This window comes from Pseudomyrmex gracilis, unplaced genomic scaffold, assembly GCF_002006095.1.
Source record: "Pseudomyrmex gracilis isolate BER0280 unplaced genomic scaffold, ASM200609v1 scaffold_3429, whole genome shotgun sequence".
In the NCBI taxonomy this organism is placed as follows: Eukaryota; Metazoa; Arthropoda; class Insecta; order Hymenoptera; family Formicidae; genus Pseudomyrmex; species Pseudomyrmex gracilis.
Genome location: NW_018024013.1, coordinates 1 through 8,440, shown reverse-complemented (window position 1 = coordinate 8,440; position 8,440 = coordinate 1). Strand labels below are relative to the sequence as shown.

Below are 8,440 nucleotides of genomic sequence, written 5' to 3'. Positions count from 1 at the left end.
AATATACGCTGATTTCTGAATTATTATTTAGCGCTAAGCGCCGCGTTTTTGGCTGGGACGAGTGGTCGGTCCCGGCCGTAACAATTTGCATTGTTACAATATATAGGCACTAAATAAATACAGTTATATTATATTATATGCATATATTTTGTGTATACACAATTATATATATGTAGAAATAGAAACACATTAAAAAATGAATAGGGTAAACTATCATTATTGGATACATTAATGGAATTAATGTATCATATGTATATAATTATTTTTATATATTATCAAATTGTTTCACCGCGATATTGTTTTTATATGAATAAACTCTATTAATTTTGACATAAGATTATTCAACTTTCGGCATATATCTATTTGTTATAATCTTTTTCTTCTTACTTATGCATTGTTTATCTTATTCATTTTTTAATGTGTTTCTATTTCTCCTTATATATAATTGTGTATACACAAAATATATAAATATAATATAATATAATAATAATTTAATATAATTGTATTTATTTAGTGCCTATATATAAAAGTATATAATTTTTTAAACGAGACTTTTACAATGTACGTTTTTTATACAGGAGACATTATAATTTTATTTATTACTCACATATATACACATATATGTTATTTGTTAACGTTAGATATTTAGTAAATGGCCAATACGTTTTGAGAAGAAAATTAAAAAAAAAAATAGTTACATTATTGATACGACGTACGTAGTTGCAAACAACCAATTGCTACTATTTAGTTCGTACGGTGCTCGCTGGCGTTACGAGCACCGCCTCGCTTGCTCTCCGATCCTCGCGCCAACTCCACGAATTTTTGACGCCGTCTGTACTTACCAGCAGACGTAGTCACAGTAAAACTTTTCAGTGAATTTGCATTACTTTTGTGGCTATCTGTCTCATTGCTGACACAAGTTTCATTGGTTTTTCTTCAGACCGTATTGTTGTATTTTATTGTCGATAACCATAGCAAAAGTCATATATGTAAAATCGGAATTTTTAAGACAGTTTAAATAAGAATTGAACTTACCAGTACACGTATACACTGAAGTACTTTTAAATAAATTTTGATTATTTTGGGAGCTATTTGTAAGATGAGATCCAACAGAAAGAGAGTTTATCATTATGAAAGGTTTTTTTCTATCAATATTTGAAAGAATTGTTTGTAATAGATGTTTATCATCTAGAAAAATAAAACAAATTTATAATAATTTTAGAATTATGTATATTTTGTAGCTGTGTAGCTTTTTGAGTATGTTTGTGTATGTCTGTGTTTAGATGATATTTGATTGATGGAAAGAAAAGTATGTAATAGATATGAAAAATTTTATTTAGAATGTAAAGTAAGTAACAGAAAAATATGGCTCATTTGATATACAGATATATATATATATATATATATATATATATATATGTAAAATAGATACATATACGTTGAATGTAATTTGTCTAAGAAATGGTTGATTAGTTTTGCGTGTATTAATGCAATTTGAAAAAAATCAGATATATGTAATACATAGAATATATAATAGAAAACTTAAAAAACATATTTTAGTAGGTCTGGTTTTTCCTGCATTGTGTGCACTTTGTCTTGTTTTTTCTTCAAAGCGAGAAAACAAGGAAAGAACTGTGCAAGCAGTTTATGTAGAAAAACAGCTTACTGAATAGTGTTTGTCTTACCATTTTTCGCAATAATTGTAGCGGTCTAACTCCGTTGCTGTACTTTACTTTTATACCTCGCATTTTAGTAACTATAAATATTATTGAAAGAGCATACATAATGTACTCCATCAAAAAATTTTACTAGCGCGTACATGATATTTAATTACTGAAAACCCAGTTTTTTTGGCAAATATATTATAAAAGTATAACTCTACTAAGTTAACACTGTACTGTAATGGTCGCTTGAATTCACTGCGCATGTGGTACATTCATCACCGCGTTAGTACAGTTAACATTTTTTTGTCGAATTAGTACTGCGTATGAGACTTACAAGGGAAGTGACGCAAGTGTCCCTCTCCGATTTTGATGAGCTTTGAATATGTTGTAAAATAGCTAAAAATAAGAGACCCGTATTTTTTTTATGTGCTTTCTTGCACGTTTGGAAAATGATACACCCCTTCGAAAAAAAACCGGTTTTTTGTTTTAGGCGAGTATCATCAAAACGGTAAAAGATATAAAAAAATGCTTCAAATAAAAGTTGCATAGTATTTTATAGGCTTTACAACCGCATAGTTGGATTTCTTTTTTATTCAACATTTTTTTATTTACTCCCACCCGTCATTTTTTTTCAATTTTTAAAATTGTTGTAAGGAAAAATTTTAGCAGTTTTTACGCTGAATTCAACCATATATGATTTTCTTATGTTTCAAAATCGCATCTTTCAGAAATACACCATTAATATCGTATTATATGCGTCGCGCTGCATGACTCATCATTTATATTGCGCTTTAATTGTAATAAGCGATACAAAAATTAAAGAATGAAAATAGTCACATTGTCACGTATTGGATAAAGTTCTAATCACAAAGCAAAGAGCAAAGTGTAAAAGCGTTGCTAAGACATTCCTTCCACTGATGCGTTATATTTTACTTATTCTATAATGAGTTGTAAATGTTCCGTCGCCAGTTGCACAACGCCCAAGTGCAACTGAAAATAGCACTGTTCCTCTAGTTGTCATCTGTTGCTATGACTCATTGTAGAATGACTTATATTAATAATCATCGTTCGCAGCGCGTCATATTCAAGTTAGTTATTGTATATTATGCTTGGAAGTTTGGTTTATTTTATAGTGACTGTGAAAAAATAATATGTAAAAAGATAATAGTGAGTACGAAATAGTGAGTGAATTCTGACTAGTGATTTGATTATATCCAAGATATTTGACTTGAAAAATATACAAATATATGTATCTTTTAAATTACAAAGCTGCAACATAATAGTAATAATTCATAAATTAATGGACACGAAAAAAATAACACAAATAAATTTACTAAACTATAAGGTAAGTATTATTCTTGTACACAAATAAAGTTTAAAACAATATTTAGTATTTATTTATATTTTTCAGAATGGTTCAATTTAATCTATATAATGTAATAATGTTGCTTTACGTGACTTTTACTGCTTTGAATTTACCTATAAGTCCAATAACGTCAGAAGAACGAGAAACGGCACGTAAAATAGAGGTAATGTTGCAAGAAATGCGTGATGAAAGATGTGACATAGAGGAGGAAATATCTTTAGATTATAACAATTAAAACTGAGATTCATCTCGGGTTCTGTGAAGTCTTTAACTAATAAATTAATGATAAGTCGTTAAGAGCCGTTCGCTGGATGTTATGCGGGAAATATGTCTATATATATATATATATATGTGCGTGTGTACACATATATAATCGAATTCACGTTTTTCACGTGAGTTTTTTGAATTGATGACGAGATGCAAATTGAGCATTCTATATAATTATTAGAATTGTAATTTTAATTCAAAAAACTTACGTGAAAAACGTGAATTCGATTATATATGTGTACACACGCACATATATATATAGGGTGTTTACGATAACTTAAGTTAGAGCTATTTCCGCGAGGGCTAACAAATTATAGACATAACTACCTCTAGTAACTTCATGATTTATGACAACTTAACGCTGTCTTTTATTACCATTGAGTTGAGTGAAGTAATCTTATTTAAGTAAGCAAATCTGATTTCAAAGAGAAAAATAAGTAAAAGGAAAATGTCTAGTGCAGGTAAATCTATAAAAGAAACAAACAATATTAATATGTATATGCCTTTTTAATAAACATAATTATGTATAATATTATTATTATTTTATCAAATAGTATATACTTTCTAAATATAGTTAATTGCAGAGTTCAATGGACTAATGACATAACAAAACTGTTATTAGCAGAAATGCAAAACAGCGCTGAATCTTCTACTAAACCCGAGGAACATGTATGCAAAATTGAACAAAAATATATGGAAAAATATTGCTGCACCTATTAACATTCACGGATATAACTTGACTACTGACAATTGTTACATTAAATGGATCAGCATGAAAAAAAAGTATAAATTAATTAAAGATTCACAGAAACAAACTGGTGCAGCAAAACAAACTTGGGAATATTTTGATATTATTGATGACATGTTAAGAAGAAATCCTGCAATTACACCGTTGTCCATTGCATCAAATATACGTGGTTTTACAATAAATCAAAATGTTTCATCTTCATCTAATAAAGAACATAATGAAAACGAACGAAATGAATTAAATGTAGCATCAACAAATGTTTTAAAGAATAAACCAATAAAAAAAAGAAAATCAAAAACATCTGTCTGGATGGAAGAATTAATGCAACAAAGAGAATGGCATCACGAAGAAAATTATACACAAAGAGAACGTCTTTTATCTTTTTATTGGAAAAGCATTTTGAGACATAAAAAAATAGAAAAATATTTGAAAAGCAAATATTACACTTTTGATAAACAATACCAAAGTGTAAAAAGTACAAACACATTAATGTTTTAGGTACATTAAGAAAGCTTTATGTCTTGTACTTAAGTTCATTTAAAAGTGCAAAATATGTGATATTAAAAGTGTTCTTAGGTTGTATTAAAACGATTAATATTTTAATTACATTAAGAAAGAAATTATTATTTTAGTTACATTAAACATTTATATCTTGTATTTAAGTTTGCTTAAAAATGCAAAATATGATACTAACGTTAATATTGTATTATTAGGTTGTGTTACTGCATTTAAAAGTAATTTTAATTACTTCTTATTATAATAAAATAGTTCTCTTGCTTTTTTAAAAATGTTTTGTTGTGAAAAACATACATTATAGTCTTATATACTTTAACTATATATAGTCATACTTTGTTAGATAAAGATTGAAAGCATTTATATCACGGTTAACAAAATAAGGTCATTGTTATTCATCACTTGCGTAAGTTTCTACCATACAAATATGTATGTGCCTTTTAAAATATTAAGATATATATATTAGACATGCTAAATTATATTGAGCTTAGTAACATTGATACTTTTTTGTTATAATTCAGAGTTTATTTTAAAGTTATATGTTATAATTTGAAAGTAAATGTAATAAATGTCTAAAAAATAATATGTATATGTATTTTCTCTCTCTATACGTTTGTAATTAATTTAATATCAGCCTTACATTTCGTTTTCTTCTAAATTATGTAAAAACAGCATTATTTATGAAGGTGTATATATATCATTGCAATAATATACTGTCTTACCATTTTATTATATTTTTATGTTCAAATTACATGTTCCCTTAACTTCTTCCTTTAATTGTAAAAACAATTTACAACAAGTTAGAAATAACCAACAAGATATGTATAAGGCCTTACGAGCCATTCTCAAGATGTTTTGAGTAGAAACTTGTACGTGTATATAAATACATACACATGTAACGAATTCAACTTGTAAATTTTTACAAGTGAGTGTTTTTTGAGTTGAAAACTCAATTCTTAAAATCATACGGAATGCCAGATTTGCATTTCACATATGACAGACCCCGAATACCCCCTAACTAATTTTAAAAATTTTGCGAAAAAAACTCCTCAGCCAGGAGTCGAACCTGGAATCTCCGGCTTTCCGTGCCATCGCCTTTCCTGTTAGGCCACCGAGGCACTTGGAGTTAGTTTCGCAATATACATATATCAAAGATGGTCTGATAATGTTGTTTAACGCATTCTTCAGCCAGCAAAATTTTAAAATTAGTTAGGGGGGTATCCGGGGTCTGTCATATGTGAGATGCAAATCTAGCATCCCGTATGATTTTAAGAATTGAGTTTTCAACTCAAAAAACACTCACTTGTAAAAATTTACAAGTTGAATTCGTTACATGTGTATGTATTTATATACACGTACAAGTTTCTACTCAAAACATCTTGAGAATGGCTTGTAAGGCCTTATACATATCTTGTTGGTAATTTCACGAGCCTTAAGTCATAATTGTTTTAAGTTAGAAATAAGGTCTCTTTTTTCTTCTCTATTCATAAATGCAATATTATCTTGTATTTCTACTGAATCAAATACATCATTATCTATAAATGCGTCTTTATTTTCTATGCATATGTTATGTAAGATACAACAAGTAAAAATAACTAAGGGTATCATTTCTGTATTATACATATAAAGATATTTTAATTTTCTAAACTTTCCTTTTAACATCCCAAAAGCACGCTCGATAACTACACGTGGTTTTGAGAGTTTTGTGTTAAATCTTCTTTGTACATTGGTTAAATGACCGTTATCTCGATATGAAGTTAACATATAATGTGATAAAGAGTATGCTGCATCTGCCAGAAGATGATACTGATTTTGAAAGTATCTATTTTCATCTTGTTCTATTAATGTTCTAATATCGCTTAAACGATATACTCTTGCGTCATGAACGCTACCACATAGTCCCGTAGAAACGTCTATAAATTTTAATTTATAATCACAAATTCCTTGTAATATTATTGAATGATACTCTTTACGATTAATCTTCTCTTAAAAATTTTCAGGATTCTTTATAGGTGCACTTATTTTTATATGAGATCCATCAATTGCACCAATTACTCCAGGAAAACCACATAATTGACGAAATTCTCTTTCAAACGTAGCCATTTTATGAAGTTCAGGCCATTTTATATATCTGTGAGCATCTTCAGTTAATAGCATTGCAACCTCAAATACACATTTTCAAACAGTATCTTTGGATACTCCAAATCGATCCGCAATTGATCTAAGAAATGTATATACGTATGTATACGTGTGTGAATGTACACAAATATAAATCTGTATAGCTAAGAGAATCAAACAATTGTAACATATTGCTAATAACATTTTATAAGAATTTTACTACAAAAAATACTATATAAAGATAAGATATAAGAAAGATAGTGTAAAAATATTTTTGTTACAAATTTGTATTAACATAGGGAAACAAGAAACAACAAAATTTCACATAAGTAATTCTATTTATATAATTAAGGTGTTTTTAATGTTGAGCAGAGAGAAAAGCTTCACAACTGTTAAAATTTTTTAATATGATTACTTTATATATTTAAATCCGGAAAATTAAAAACAAGAACTAATATTACAAAATAAAGAATTAAAGAGTTTCACAACACTTGCAAATTTGCTTACTTTATTAAACGTAGCCAATATGTAATCTGGATTATATATAAAAGCAATTTAAAGTTACTTCTCTCTAGCTATTTTAACTATCTTAATTTATTTAAGAAAACTTTTATACAACTTAATATAAACTATATATAAATAGAAATTTTTCATATGCAAAAATAAAACATACTGTAAACTTCTTGATTACCAAAAAACCATAAAGACATAGCTATTTGCTTCCCAGGAGACATTTTTGCAGCACCTTGCTCACGATAAAGACGTTGTCCAAGATCTTGCACTAATCTTTCGTATGTATGCTTTTCTACATGAAAATGTGATTTAAAATCTGTCTAAACAATAATAATGTTATTTTACTGTAGTTACAGCAATGCAAAATCATCTGTGTAGAATTAAAACAATATAGCAAAACTCTTTCTTTTCTTGAAGTCTTACCTGTTAAACTATATGTCAAAACAAAATTGTCGAAATAATATAAAATTTTATTATGATGTTCCTTTTTGGGTAGAAAATATTCATGTTTATCATCTGATGAATTATCAAAAAATATGTCCCAAATGCTCCGCAAATCCATTTCTTTTCTGAAAATGTTTAACCACAATGAATATTAAAATAATCTAAATAAAACTATATAAATGTGACAATAATGCTCGTAAAAAAGTTAAATACTTATAATTAAATTTTTGAAATTTATAATATCACGTTTGAAAACTATTTGATACTTATGATTGTAATTTTGCATACTGTTCTTTAATTTAGTATAAGATTCGACGTTGTTTGGCTTCCGTAAGTAAGGTTACTTAACTCACCTTAATGGCAATAAAAGACAGCGTTGAGTTGTCATGAATCATGAAGTTACTAGAGGTGATTATGTCTATAATTTTTTAGCTCTAGTGGAAATAGCTCCAACTTAAATTATCGTAAACACCCATAGACGTATTTCCCGCATAACATCCAGCGAACGGCTCTCAACGACTTATCATTCATTTATTAGTTAAAGATTTCACAGAGCCCGAGATGAATCTCAGTTTTAATAAAATGTTAAATTTCACGCTGTCGCACGAAGCGTTATTACAGTATCAAAAACATTTTCAAGAAATGTACATAGTGTTACGTTCGCGGCGCACGATCTGGCTTCGCAACCGAGCCACGCGATTCACGTAACCGTTCGCGGAAATGAGAGAGTACGCGGCTTTTCAACAAACACACTTTATTACAATAAAATCCAANGAAAGAACAGCTCGTTGTACAAATCGCCGAAAC

At 28.4% G+C, this 8,440-nt stretch overlaps 1 pseudogene; it reads right to left on the bottom strand.

The window, feature by feature from the left end:
* Positions 1 to 5,995: 5,995 nt before the first annotated feature.
* Positions 5,996 to 7,751, bottom strand: LOC109863167 (annotated as a pseudogene).
* Positions 7,752 to 8,440: the final 689 nt, after the last annotated feature.